Source organism: Microcaecilia unicolor, chromosome 3 (assembly GCF_901765095.1).
Source record: "Microcaecilia unicolor chromosome 3, aMicUni1.1, whole genome shotgun sequence".
NCBI classification, from domain to species: Eukaryota; Metazoa; Chordata; class Amphibia; order Gymnophiona; family Siphonopidae; genus Microcaecilia; species Microcaecilia unicolor.
In genome coordinates this window covers 528,749,472-528,763,696 of record NC_044033.1, presented here as the reverse complement: position 1 = coordinate 528,763,696, position 14,225 = coordinate 528,749,472, and positions in this window count along the sequence as shown.

The window sequence follows — 14,225 nt, the reverse complement described above, 5'->3', positions numbered from 1 at the left end:
GTGCATTTCAGGCAGGCGGACCCAGGCTCATTTCCCCTCCCCCCCCCCCCCAAACCTGTTACACTTGTGGCGGTAAATGTGAGCCCTCCAAAACCCACCAGAAACCCACTGTACCCACATCTAGGTGCCCCCATCACCCGTAAGGGCTATGGTAGTGGTGTACAGTGGTGGGTAGTGGGTTTTAGGGGGGGAGGTTGGGGGGCTCAGCACACAAGGTAAGGGAGCTTTGTACCTGGGAGCAATTTCTGAAGTCCGCTGCAGTGCCCCCTAGGGTGCCCGGTTGTTGTTCTGGCATGTCAGGGGGACCAGTACATAAGTAATGCCACACTGGGAAAAGACCAAGGGTCCATTGAGCCCAGCATCCTGTCCACGACAGCGGCCAATCCAGGCCAAGGGCACCTGGCAAGCTTCCCAAACGTACAAACATTCTATACATGTTATTCCTGGAATTGTGGATTTTTCCCAAGTCCATTTAGTAGTGGTTTATGGACTTGTCCTTTAGGAAACCGTCTAACCCCTTTTTAAACTCTGCCAAGCTAACCGCCTTCACCACGTTCTCCGGCAATGAATTCCAGAGTTTAATTACGCGTTGGGTGAAGAAAACGTTTCTCCGGTTTGTTTTAAATTTACTACACTGTAGTTTCATCGCATGCCCCCTAGTCCTAGTATTTTTGGAAAGCGTGAACAGACGCTTCACATCCACCTGTTCCACTCCACTCATTATTTTATATACCTCTATCATGTCTCCCCTCAGCCGTCTCTTCTTCAAGCTGAAAAGCCCTAGCCTCCTTAGTCTTTCTTCATAGGGAAGTCGTCCCATCCCCACTATCATTTTAGTCGCCCTTCGCTGCACCTTTTCCAATTCTACTATATCTTTCTTGAGATGCGGCGACCAGAATTGAACACAATACTCAAGGTGCGGTCGCACCATGGAGCGATATAACGGCATCATAACATCCTCACACCTGTTTTCCATACCTTTCCTAATAATCAGTGGCATTCCTAGGGGGGGCAGTGGGTGCGGTCCGCCCCGGGTGCACGCTGCCGGGGGGGGGGGGGTGCCAAGCGCGCCTGCCCTCCGTTGTTCAATGCTTCTTCTCTGCCCCGGAACAGGTTACTTCCTGTTCCGGGGCAGAGAAACCTGTTCCGGGGCAGAGAAGAAGCATCGAACAACAGAGGACAGGCGCGCGCGGCAGCCCCCCCCCCCCCCCCCCGGCGTGCACCCGGCGGGGGGGGCGGGGTTCCTTCGCGGGGGTGTCCTTTCGCCGGGGGGGGTCCGCGCTGCATCGGGGGGGCGCTGCACCCAGGGGGGCAGGGCGCATCAGCGATCCGCCCCGGGTGCCAGCCCCCCTAGGAACGCCACTGCTAATAATACCCAACATTCTATTCGCTTTCCTAGCCGCAGCAGCACACTGAGCAGAAGGTTTCAGTGTATTATCGACGACAACACCCAGATCCCTTTCTTGGTCCGTAACTCCTAGCATGGGACCTTGCATGATGTAGCTATAATTCGGGTTCTTTTTTCCCACATGCATCACCTTGCACTTGCTCACATTAAACATCATCTGCCATTTAGCCGCCCAGTCTCCCAGTCTCGTAAGGTCCTCTTGTAATTTTTCACAATCCTGTCGCGAGTTAACGACTTTGAGTAACTTTGTTTCATCAGCAAATTTAATTACCTCGCTAGTTACTCCCATCTCTAAAGCATTTATAAATATATTAAAAAGCAGCGGTCCTAGCACGGACCCCTGAGGAACCCCACTAACTACCCTTCTCCATTGTGAATACTGCCCATTTAACCCCACTCTCTGTTTCCTATCCTTCAACCAGTTTTTAATCCACAATAGGACACTTCCTCCTATCCCATGACCCTCCAATTTCCTCTGTAGCCTTTCATGAGGTACTTTGTCAAATGCCTTTTGAAAATCCAGATACACAATATCAACCGGCTCCCCTTTGTCCACATGTTTGTTTACTCCTTCAAAGAATTGAAGTAAATTGGTCAGGCAAGATTTCCCCACACAAAAGCCGTGCTGACTTGGTCTCAGTAATCCATGTCCTCGGATGTGCTCTGTAATTTTGTTTTTGATAATAGCCTCTACCATTTTCCCCGGCACCGACATCAGACTCACCGGTCTATAATTTCCCAGATCTCCCCTGGAACCTTTTTTAAAAATCGGCACTACTAATGCTAGCTCCTCCCACGACCAAAGGGCTTGCATTTGGTTGTTCCTGAGATAGGTGTCCGTAGTTTCCATTATCGCCGAAAATCAGAAACGGCCAAGTCTAGGGACGACCATCTCTAAGGATGACCTAAATTTCAGGATTTGGGCGTCCCCTACTGTATTATCGAAACAAAAGATGGGCATCCATCTTGTTTTGATAATACAGGTTTTCCCACCCCTCCATTGGGATGTTTTGCGAGGACGTCCTCATCAAAACCTGGGCATCCCCTTCGATTATGCCCCTCCATGTGGATAAATGTGAGCCGGTTGATATTGTGTATCTGGATTTTCAAAAGGCTTTTGACAAAGTACCTCCAGAGGAAATTGGAAATGGGATTGGAGGTAGTGTCCTATTGTGGATCAAAAACTGGTTAAAAGATAGAAAACAGAGAGTAGGATTAAATGGTCAGTATTCTCAATGGAGAAGGGTAGTTAGTGGGGTTCCCTAGGGGTCTATGCTGGGACTGCTGCTTTTTAACATATTTATAAATGACCTAGAGATGGGAGTAACTAGTGAGGTAATTAAATTTGCTTATGATGCAAAGTTATTCAAAGTCGTTAACTTGCGACAGAATTGTGAAAAATTACAGAAGGACCTTACGAGACTGGGAGACTGGGCATCTAATAGAAGATGACGTTTAATGTGAGCAAGTGCAAATTGATGGATGTGGGAAATAGGAACCCGAATTATAGCTACGTAATGCAAGGTTCCACGTTAGGAGTTACGGACCAAGAAAGGGATCTAGGTGTCATTGTTGATGAAATGTTGAAAACTTCTGCTCAGTGTGCTGCTGCGGCTAAAAAAGCAAAGAGAATGTTATGTATTATTAGGAAAGGAATGGAAAACAAAAATTAGAAAGTTATAATGCCTTTGTACTGGTCCATGGTGTGACCTCACCTTGAATACTGTGTTCAATTCTGGTCACCGCATCTCAAAAAAGATATAGTGGAATTAGAAAAGGTACCGAGAAGAGTGATGAAAATGATAAAGGGGATGGGATGACTTCCCTATGACGAAAGGCTGAAGCGGCTAGGGCTCTTCAGCTTGGAGAAAAGGCGGCTGAGGGGAGATATGATAGAGGTCTATAAAATAATGAGTGGAGTGGAACAGCTAGACATGAATTGTTTGTTTACTGTTTCCAAAAATACCAGAACTAGGGAGCACGCAATGAAGCTACAAAGTAGTAAATTTAAAACAAATTGGAGAAAATGTTTCTTCATTCAACGTGTAATTAAACTCTGGAATTCGTTGCCAGAGAATGTGGTAAAGGCGATTAGCTTAGCAGGGTTTTAAAAAAGGTTTGGACAGCTTCCTAAAGGAAAAGTCCATAGACCATTATTAAAATGACTTGGGGAAAATCCACTGCTTATTTCTGGGATAAACAGCATAAAATGCATTGAACTTTTTCAGGATCTTGCCAGGTATTTGTAACCTGGATTGGCCACTGTTGGAAACAGGATGCTGGGCTTGATGGACCTTTGGTCTGTCCCAGTGTGGCAATACTTAAGTACTTATGTACAAATAAGGCCTACTACCAGCAAAAACAGCTTAGATGATTTCAGAACTAGTAGCTTAAAATAAACTTTACATAATTGACATGGGGTGAGTCGTGATACTTGGCATGTGCCATTCTGAAACACTGCGGGTAAGCAGACTGGCTTTATTTGTTTTTATTCAGATGAAAACTCAGAGAACCTTTCAGTTTAAAATCTCTTTTCTTGTAGCTTCTTATTAATATTTCTACTTTGAACTGTGACACCTACCGGGGAAGGTAGGAGTGGAAATTGACTGCCACTGTAACTGCAGTTTTGATGGTTTTATTTGATTAGCGTGGGATGCCCCCTCCCCCACCACGGTACCATAGACAAGAGTGATGAAAATGGAACTCTTAATAATTAAATGAAAAAAAAAAGAAAAGAAGCACAATGAACAGGCAGTGTATGAAAACTCAAATTATGGTAATAATAATGTCTTTCCAATTGCTGCAATTCAGTATTCATTAGGGCTGATTCTATTAAAATCAATTTGCACTTGCCTACATGGATATACAGACAAAGGCTGACGTTAGCAGGGGATGTGGTTTTTTCCTTTATGAGCGCAGGCAGTCACAGGGATTCAGCTGACAGCTACCTTCTCAGGGAGGGGCTAAATGCTCATTAGCTGCTGTCATTTACTTAGAATGACATTCGACCTTCAAACGCAGCCGCTGACCTGGGGCCTGAACTTTAGAATACATTTTAAAATTTGGCTGTGTTTGGTGGATGTTTATTATGGGGTCCTTTTACTAAGGATTTACAGCAGAACATCGCTAAATTCCGAGAATCTATACGTCAAGTGAAAATCAAGAAATATCGACGTGATGAACGTGATTACACACAAGATAAAGTATATACATGGATTAATAAGGATAGGAAGTATACTATGACTAAACCCGATTTTGAAGGATCTACAGGTGAATCAGGTAGTAGTTCCGGTGAGGAAATTATGCAACAAGGTAATAGAGGCCAGACCCTCCCTTTTCCCAGGGGACAGAGAGGAAGGGGCCAATATCGAGGCAGATATCAACTAAATCAAGATTCAGGAGGCATGAGATACAACACGCGCCAGAAGAAAGTAATGATTCAGGAATCGTAAATATCTCCCAACAAGTATTGACAGCGAGCCAGAATGAGGTTTTAAATTTTGGTTTAGGGTTTGTTCCAAGTCAACTATATGATCCCTTCAAAACAAGGTTAGCCTTAAAACGGTTTATAAGGAAACTACAATTAAGGGAATACTTTGACACTAAATCCATGCATATCGATATATCTGTAGTGAAACCCAAATCACGATGGATCCCTCCGGGTAATTTGAACCCGCAAATAGCTGTGTTTCAATCCTTGATAGAAAAAGATCTTGAAGTAATTGAACATGATATGACGAAGCAAAAGGCTAAATTTAATTTAACATCAAATCAACGTGTGGCTTTACAACAAATTAAATCTCAGGAAAAGCTGATCATTACACGAGCGGACAAAGGTGGAGCTACTGTGGTTCAGCACATTGATCGATATAATGATGAAGCAAATAAACATTTGTCAGATATTAAGTACTACCGTCGACTGTTAAAGGACCCTACAGAGGAACTGCAAATGCATATTAAAGAACTGGTACATATAGCACATCGTATAGGGTATCTTACTGTAAAAGAAAAATTATTCTTGACACCAAAATATCCAAGGATACCGAATATCTATTTTTTGCCGAAAATACACAAAGATATTGAACATCCCCCGGTCCGTCCGATTGTATCAACGAAAGATTCAGTTTTAGAACCGCTATCCATACTGCTTGATCGCTGTTTACAACCATTTGTTCAAGACATTAAATCGCATGTACAGGATACTACTCACATGCTAAATATTTTTCAAGAATATCAATCCCCTACAGAGGGAATAATTATGGCCACTCTAGACGTATCGGCGTTATACACCAATATTCCCCAGGGAGCAGCTTTGAAGCTTATTGAATCTGTACTAAGGAGGAGAACTATGCCAGCACGTATACCGACACAGTTTTTGATGGAGATAGCTGAATTAGTAATACAAAAAAATTATTTTTATTTTAAAGGAAATTTTTTTGAACAAATACATGGAGTGGCCATGGGAGCCACAGCAGCACCAACAATAGCTACGTTATATATGGCAAATTTTGAGGAGGCATTTCTATATACCAGTGATTGGTTTAAGAAAATTAAGTTATGGAAAAGATTTTTGGATGATATTTTCTTTTTATGGGATGGATCAGAAGAAGAATTGATGTTGTTTTACCAGTGGATGAACCATCTGGATCAAAATTTAACTTTTGAACTCCATTTTTCAAACCATATCATGAATTTTTTGGATATACAGATCAGTTTGACTGCAATTGGCTTTAGCACTACTCTTTATAAGAAAAAAACAGATCGTAATAATTATCTGAATTTTCAGAGTTACCATCCCAATAAATTGAAAGCAAGTCTGCCTATTAGCCAGTTTCTCTGGTTACGGCGAATATGTTCAACCGATGCAGAATTTAAACAACAGGCTATTATCCTAACCCGACGATTCCAAGCTCGTGGCTATCCGAGTAAAATCATTAGAAAGGCTTATCTACGTGCTAAATTTGCTAATAGAGCTTTATTGCTACAATATAAACGCCCTAATATTAACGATAAACTTGTATGTGTGTTACCCTACTCTCCAGTTTCAGGTGCGTTGACAGCAGCTATACATAGACATTGGCACGTCTTGCAACTTAATGACAAATTTTCAGAACATCCAATTACAGCCCTACAAAGGGGGAAGAATGTAGGGGAACTTGTCAAACATCAAATTGTATATAATAAAGAAAATAAAGATTTTGGTCACGGTAGGTGTGGCACATGTCAATGGTGCTCTCTATCTATTATAGGGAATAGCTGGACATCTCCTACCAATAATTATAAGATCAAATCATACCATAAAACTGATTGCAATACGAAAAATATAGTCTATATAATTCAGTGCCCATGTGATAAGGTATATGTTGGGAGAAGTAGTCGTCCTATTAGGATCAGATTAAATGAACACAAGTCAAAAATTAATACACAGTCGATTGAAGCTCCGATTGTCCATCATTGGATGGATAAACAACATACATATGAAGATTTGAGATGGAGAATTATTGACACTGTTATTCCTAATGTATTAGGTGGTAATATCGAGTCCATTTTAAATTTTAAAGAACAGAATTGGATATATAAATTAAAAACAGTTGAACCTTTTGGATTAAATAAGGAAATTGAATGGAACACGCTGTTATAATGACGTCATCATTTCAGGTAACCGGGATTGGTTGGTTGAGTCACCTGATTTTGTTTAAAAAAACTCGCGGTCATATTGTTGACCTGCGACTAAGGAGAGTCTACTTGGACCGAGAGAGTAAGTTATTAGACCTGCTGTTGAATGTTAGATTAACCGTTAAATTATAAAAAGGTTAAATAACATTATGATAATTTTTTCAGGAATATATAATCTTGAGAGAGAGCACATAATCTTGAAAAAGCCGCAAGGCGAAACACGTGTCGATGATGTGATGTGAACCTAAGAGCGAAAGAATTATTTTCCGAAAAAAAGTTGGTGTGAGCCGTTGGAGTAAGAGATATCTCAACAATTAGAATGCGCGCCTCAATAAGCTCGGAGGAATAAGAAAGAACTTATAAATAGAAACGAACATAGACGATAATTGAATTGAGCTTTGAGAGCGCAAGACTATTTGTAGTCTGAGATATGAGCCATTGGAAGGTGCTAGAGTTATAAACACCTCAACAAGCAGAATCACCAACTAATGGTATATTGATGAGAGCCTTTGAAGTGATATCAACTGAAGTTATCAAAAAGATAAGTGAATCTTTTTATCATTATACGTTTTAAAAGAAAACAATGAAAAAGATAGAAAAATTGATTTTTGACCAATGACGAGAGGCATATGAAATTGATTTCTGATGTGAATAACATCAAAGTGGAAATTCACTTCAACAACACCTCTGAGGTCTAATATAATAGTCATTAAATTGTTATATACAGTGATAGTGTATGGTGATTGATGAATCGTGTGAACGCTGTATAATTAAAAATAGTTAGTGGGCAGTATTTAGATAGTATATATAAGTGAAACATCAAAGCATTTCAGTGACAGTCTAACAGGATGGGGATGGATAGGTGAGAGACAGGAAGAGTCAGGTGGATGAGGGACAGGGAGATATGCATGGAGACAGGAGGGTGACAAAGCAGTACAATTTTATGGTTTATAATGGGCTAGAAAACCCAGATCTTTGTTAAGTCCTGTCTGGTGGGTGACAAATTATTTAATCATTCTGACTTCAAAGGTCTTACGTTCCTGTATTGTTTTAAAGTTCCCTTTCAGGATTCTTACCATGAAATCACTGGTACAGTGTTCTTGTTTTGTAGAGTGCTGCCTCTCTTTTGTGACTGAGTATCTATAAGGATGTCACCCCTGTGGGTCAGCACTTTACAAAACCAGAATACTGTACCAGTGACTTCATGGTAAGAATCTTAAAAGGGAACTTTAAAACAATACAGGAACGTAAGACCTTTGACGTCAGAATGATTAAATATTTTGACACCCACCAGACAGGACTTAACAAAGATCTGGGTTTTCTAGCCCATTATAAACCATAAAATTGTACTGTTTTGTCACCCTCTTATCTCCATGCAGATCTCCCTGTCCCTCATCCACCTGATTCTTCCTGTCTCTCACCTATCCACCCCCATCCTGTTAGACTGTCACTGGAATGCTTTGATGTTCCCATGTATATGTCCTGGTCTCTCACCTATCCACCCCCATCCTGTTAGACCGTCACTGAGATTCTTTAACTATGAAATCCTATATAAGGAAAATCATTCAAACTGTTTACAAATTTTTTTAATTAGGCATCTAAGGGGTCCTTTTACAAAGACGCACTGAAAAATGGACTGCGGTAGTGTAGACGTGTGTTTTGGACGCGTGCAGAATAATTTTTCAGTGCACCTGTAAAAAAAATGCCCTTTTAAATTTTTTTCCAAAAACGGACGTGCGAGAAAATGAAAATTGCCACGCATCCATTTGGGGTCTGAGACCTTACTGCCAGCCATTGACCTTGCGGTAAAGTCTCATACGGTAACCGGGCGGTAATGACCTAAGCATGCCAAACGCCACTTGGCGCGTGCTCAAAAAGCGCATCCGACAATAAAAATGATTTCAGACACGCATATCGGACGTGCGCCAAAAATGAAATTACTGCAAGAGCCAGGCGGTAACTCCATTTTGGTACACGTTGAGCTCGCGTAGACACGCGACTTAGTATAAAGCCCCCTAAGTCGTGGAAATTTTCACACAGTTAGTCCCTTATTTCGAGTATTACAATAGTTTGCTTCCTGGTGTGCCCAAACATTATTTAAAATCCCTGCAAATGGCACAAAATACTATTGCTCAAATTATAGCTGGAATTTCTAAATTTGGTCACGTCTCCTGCTTTTGTCCATCTTCACTGGTTACTGATAGAATGGAGAATTCATTATAAAATGTTATTAAAGTGTTGAACATCAATGATGATGAAGTTTATGATTGTATCAGCCTCCGAGGGCTCTGCGATTTGCCACTAAAGACTTGTTAGATATTCCATCTATTTGCACAGTCCAATTAGAAGAATATAGATCATGTATCTTTTATATTACAGGCCCAGAGCTCTGGAATGATTTATGTATGTCATTTTGCAGCAGACTTGAAAATTTTAAGAGAGGCCTAAAGACATTTTTGTTTTTCAATAAGCCTTGGTTGAGGATGCGAAGTAATTATATAAGATGGTTTACTTATTATTCTTTTTTTATACATGCATGTTTTTAATTTGAAATGATTATCTTGTCTTTTTATTTTAATTTGCTTTAACTACTTTATTCCCTGCCGAGAATGTTAGATCGTGCATAATACATTTTGAAATAAATAGATAACTGCTCCTACAGATGAATTTATTTTATTGGATGCTCGATTTGGTGTTTTTCGATTTCAGTAAAGCCTCATAGAAGACTTATAAACAAACTGACCATCCTAAGGATGGATCCCATGGTGGTCAATTGGATCAATATTTGGTTGACTGATCGATAACATGTATTCACAAGAAACAACAGTGTGTAGTGGAGTTGCCTCAAGGGACTGACCTGGGGCCAATTCTGTTTAAGTGTCGTGCATGCTCAGTTTCACACAACGAGACGGTAACAGCAGGGCAGGCAATGCGAGGAGAACAGCGTTGGAGAAATGCTTCAGCTGGCGGGGGTTGGGGGCCTTGGATCCATTTTGGGTGGGCCTAGGCCCCCGTAGCTACATCACTGATGCAGCACTGCACACTTTCCAATGAATATCAGCAGCTGAGTCAGTGTTCAATTAAGCAGTGAAGGGGAGGAAATAATGGGGGGGGGGGGGGGGGGGTTAAACAGAATTACTCCCTTAATCCCTTCTGTCAAGTCCTAGCTGAAACAAGAAATTTTTAAAAACTAAGCTGTGAAAAGTGTAAGACTGTTTCTACCTATTCTGTTTTACATTCTTTCATTTGTAATTTTTCAATTTGTAACATAGTAACATAGTAGATGACAGCAGAAAAAGACCTGCATGGTTCATCCAGTCTGCCCAACAAGATAAACTCATATGTGTATACCTTACCTTGATTTGACTATTATATAAATATGCCCGATTGCAGATCGTTTTACTTAATTTATATTTATTGTACTCAACTTATGATCATCTATAAATTATATAAACACCACACTTATCTTTGCGGTGGGTGCTTGATGACAAAGAATAGCGTGAAAATGCTGAATTCTTCCCTCTCCACCAGTGCGGGGCCTGAGTACAATAAATATAAATTAAGTAAAACTACAATAGCGGTTTTTTATGCCTGTGATGAAAGTGAGGTCTTTTGACCCGTTATAGCTTCTTTAGGTCAATTCAAGACCCAGAAGCTTTTTGAGGCTTTTTCCGCCACTGTGTTGTATTACATAAGTACATAAGTACATAAGTAGTGCCATACTGGGAAAGACCAAAGGTCCATCTAGCCCAGCATCCTGTCACCGACAGTGGCCAATCCAGGTCAAGGGCACCTGGCACGCTCCCCAAACGTAAAAACATTCCAGACAAGTTATACCTAAAAATGAGGAATTTTTCCAGTCCATTTAATAGCGGTCTATGGACTTGTCCTTTAGGAATCTATCTAACCCCTTTTTAAACTCCGTCAAGCTAACCGCCCGTACCACGTTCTCCGGCAATGAATTCCAGAGTCTAATTACACGTTGGGTGAAGAAAAATTTTCTCCGATTCGTTTTAAATTTACCACACTGTAGCTTCAACTCATGCCCTCTAGTCCTAGTATTTTTGGATAGCGTGAACAGTCGCTTCACATCCACCCGATCCATTCCACTCATTATTTTATACACTTCTATCATATCTCCCCTCAGCCGTCTCTTCTCCAAGCTGAAAAGCCCTAGCCTTCTCAGCCTCTCTTCATAGGAAAGTCGTCCCATCCCCACTATCATTTTCGTCGCCCTTCGCTGTACCTTTTCCAATTCTACTATATCTTTTTTGAGATACGGAGACCAGTACTGAACACAATACTCCAGGTGCGGTCGCACCATGGAGCGATACAACGGCATTATAACATCCGCACACCTGGACTCCATACCCTTCCTAATAACACCCAACATTCTATTCGCTTTCCTAGCCGCAGCAGCACACTGAGCAGAAGGTTTCAGCGTATCATCGACGACGACACCCAGATCCCTTTCTTGATCCGTAACTCCTAACGCGGAACCTTGCAAGACGTAGCTATAATTCGGGTTCCTCTTACCCACATGCATCACTTTGCACTTGTCAACATTGAACTTCATCTGCCACTTGCACGCCCATTCTCCCAGTCTCGCAAGGTCCTCCTGTAATCGTTCACATTCCTCCTGCGACTTGACGACCCTGAATAATTTTGTGTCATCGGCGAATTTAATTACCTCACTAGTTATTCCCATCTCTAGGTCATTTATAAATACATTAAAAAGCAACGGACCCAGCACAGACCCCTGCGGGACCCCACTAACTACCCTCCTCCACTGAGAATACTGGCCACGCAATCCTACTCTCTGCTTCCTATCTTTCAACCAGTTCTTAATCCATAATAATACCCTACCTCCGATTCCATGACTCTGCAATTTCTTCAGGAGTCTTTCGTGCGGCACTTTGTCAAACGCCTTCTGAAAATCCAGATATACAATATCAACCGGCTCCCCATTGTCCACATGTTTGCTTACCCCCTCAAAAAAATGCATTAGATTGGTGAGGCAAGACTTCCCTTCACTATTATTTGGCTATAAGTAGTCATTTTTTCTGACAGCAGATCTTATTGTTTTGTCTTACCTTGATTTGTACCTGCCTTTTTCAGGGCACAGACCGTACAAGTCTGCCCAGCAGTATTTCCCGCCTCCCAACCACCAGTCCCGCCTCCCATCACCGGCTCTGGCACAGACCGTATAAGTCTGCCCTCCACTATCCTCACCTCCCAACCACCAACCCCTCTTCCCCCCACCTGCTCCGCCACCCAATTTCGGCTAAGCTTCTGAGGATCCATTCCTTCTGCACAGGATTCCTTTATGCATATCCCACGCATGTTTGAATTCCGTTACCGTTTTCATCTCCACCACCTCCGGCGGGAGGGCATTCCAAGCATCCACCACCCTCTCCGTGAAAAAATACTTCCTGACATTTTTTTTGAGTCTGCCCCCCTTCAATCTCATTTCATGTCCTCTCGTTCTACCACCTTCCCATCTCCGGAAAAGATTTTTTTGCGGATTAATACCTTTCAAGTATTTGAAAGTCTGTATCATATCACCCCTGTTCCTCCTTTCCTCCAGGGTATACATGTTCAGGTCAGCAAGTCTCTGCTCATACGTCTTGGAACGCAAATCCCATACCATTCTCGTAGCTTTTCTTTGCACCGCTTCCATTTTTTTAACATCCTTTGCAAGGTACGGCCTCCAAAACTGAACACAATACTCCAGGTGGGGCCTGACCAACGACTTGTACAGGGGCATCAACACTTCCTTTCTTCTGCTGATCACACCTCTCTCTATACAGCCTAGCAACCTTCTCGCTACGGCCACCGCCTTGTCACACTGTTTCGTCGCCTTCAGATCCTCAGATACTATCACCCCAAGATCCCTCAGTACCTATCAGACTCTCACTGCCTAACACATAAGTCTCTCGTGGGTTTCTACTCCCTAAATGCATCACTTTGCATTTCTTCACATTGAATTTTAATTGCCAAACCTTAGACCATTCTGCTAGCTTCCTCAGATCCCTTTTCATGCTTTCCACTCCCTGCCGGGTGTCCACTCTGTTGCAAATCTTAGTATCATCCGTAAATAGGCAAACTTTACCTTCTAACCCTTCGGCAATGTCACTCACAAATATATTGAACAGAATCGGCCCCAGCACCAATCCCTGAGGCACTCCACTACTCACCTTTCCCTCCTCCGAGCAAACTCCATTTACCACCACCCTCTGTCATCTGTCCGTCAACCAGTTCCTAATCCAGTTCACCATTTCGGGACCTATCTTCAGCCCATCTAGTTTATTTAAGAGCCGCCTGTGGGGAACCGTGTCAAAAGCTTTGCTAAAATCTAAGTAGATTACGTCTATAGCACATCGATGATTCAATTCTCCAGTTACCCAATCAAAGAATTCAATGAGATTCGTTTGGCACGATTTCCCTCTGGTAAAACCATGTTGTCTCGGATCTTGCAACTTATTGGCTTCTAGGAAATTCACTATCCTTTCCTTCAGCATGGCTTCCATTACTTTTCCAATAACCGAAGTGAGGCTTACCGGCCTGTAGTTTCCAGCTTCTTCCCTATCACCACTTTTGTGAAGAGGGACCACCTCCGTCGTTCTCCAGTCCCTCGGAACCTGTCCCGTCTCCAAGGATTTATTAAACAAATCTTTAAGAGGACCTGCCAGAACCCCTCTGAGCTCCCTCAATATTCTGCGGTGGATCCCGTCCGGTCCCATGGCTTTGTCCACCTTTAGCTTTCCAAGTTGTTGTGTTTTCTCTGTCTTATCTTTTCATTACTTTTTTATTCTTTAATTTTTTAAGGTTGCATTTCGATTAACATTTGTAATCGTGCGATTAAAGGTATGTTATTTATTTATTTTAAATCACTGCAGCTCCTTGTGACTGTGGGCAAGGGAGGGTTAAGGAATTACAGTGGGGGGGAAATAAATAACACACCTTTAATCACGCAATTAAAATTTTAATCAAAATACAGCCTTATTAAAAATCTAAACTGGTGCAAAAGCTCACAGGAGGTAACATTGTAAATGACGGCAGATAAAGACCTGAACGGTCCATCCAGTCTGCCCAACAAGGTTTGTTTTGTAAAAACATAGATGTGTATTTCCTATGGAAG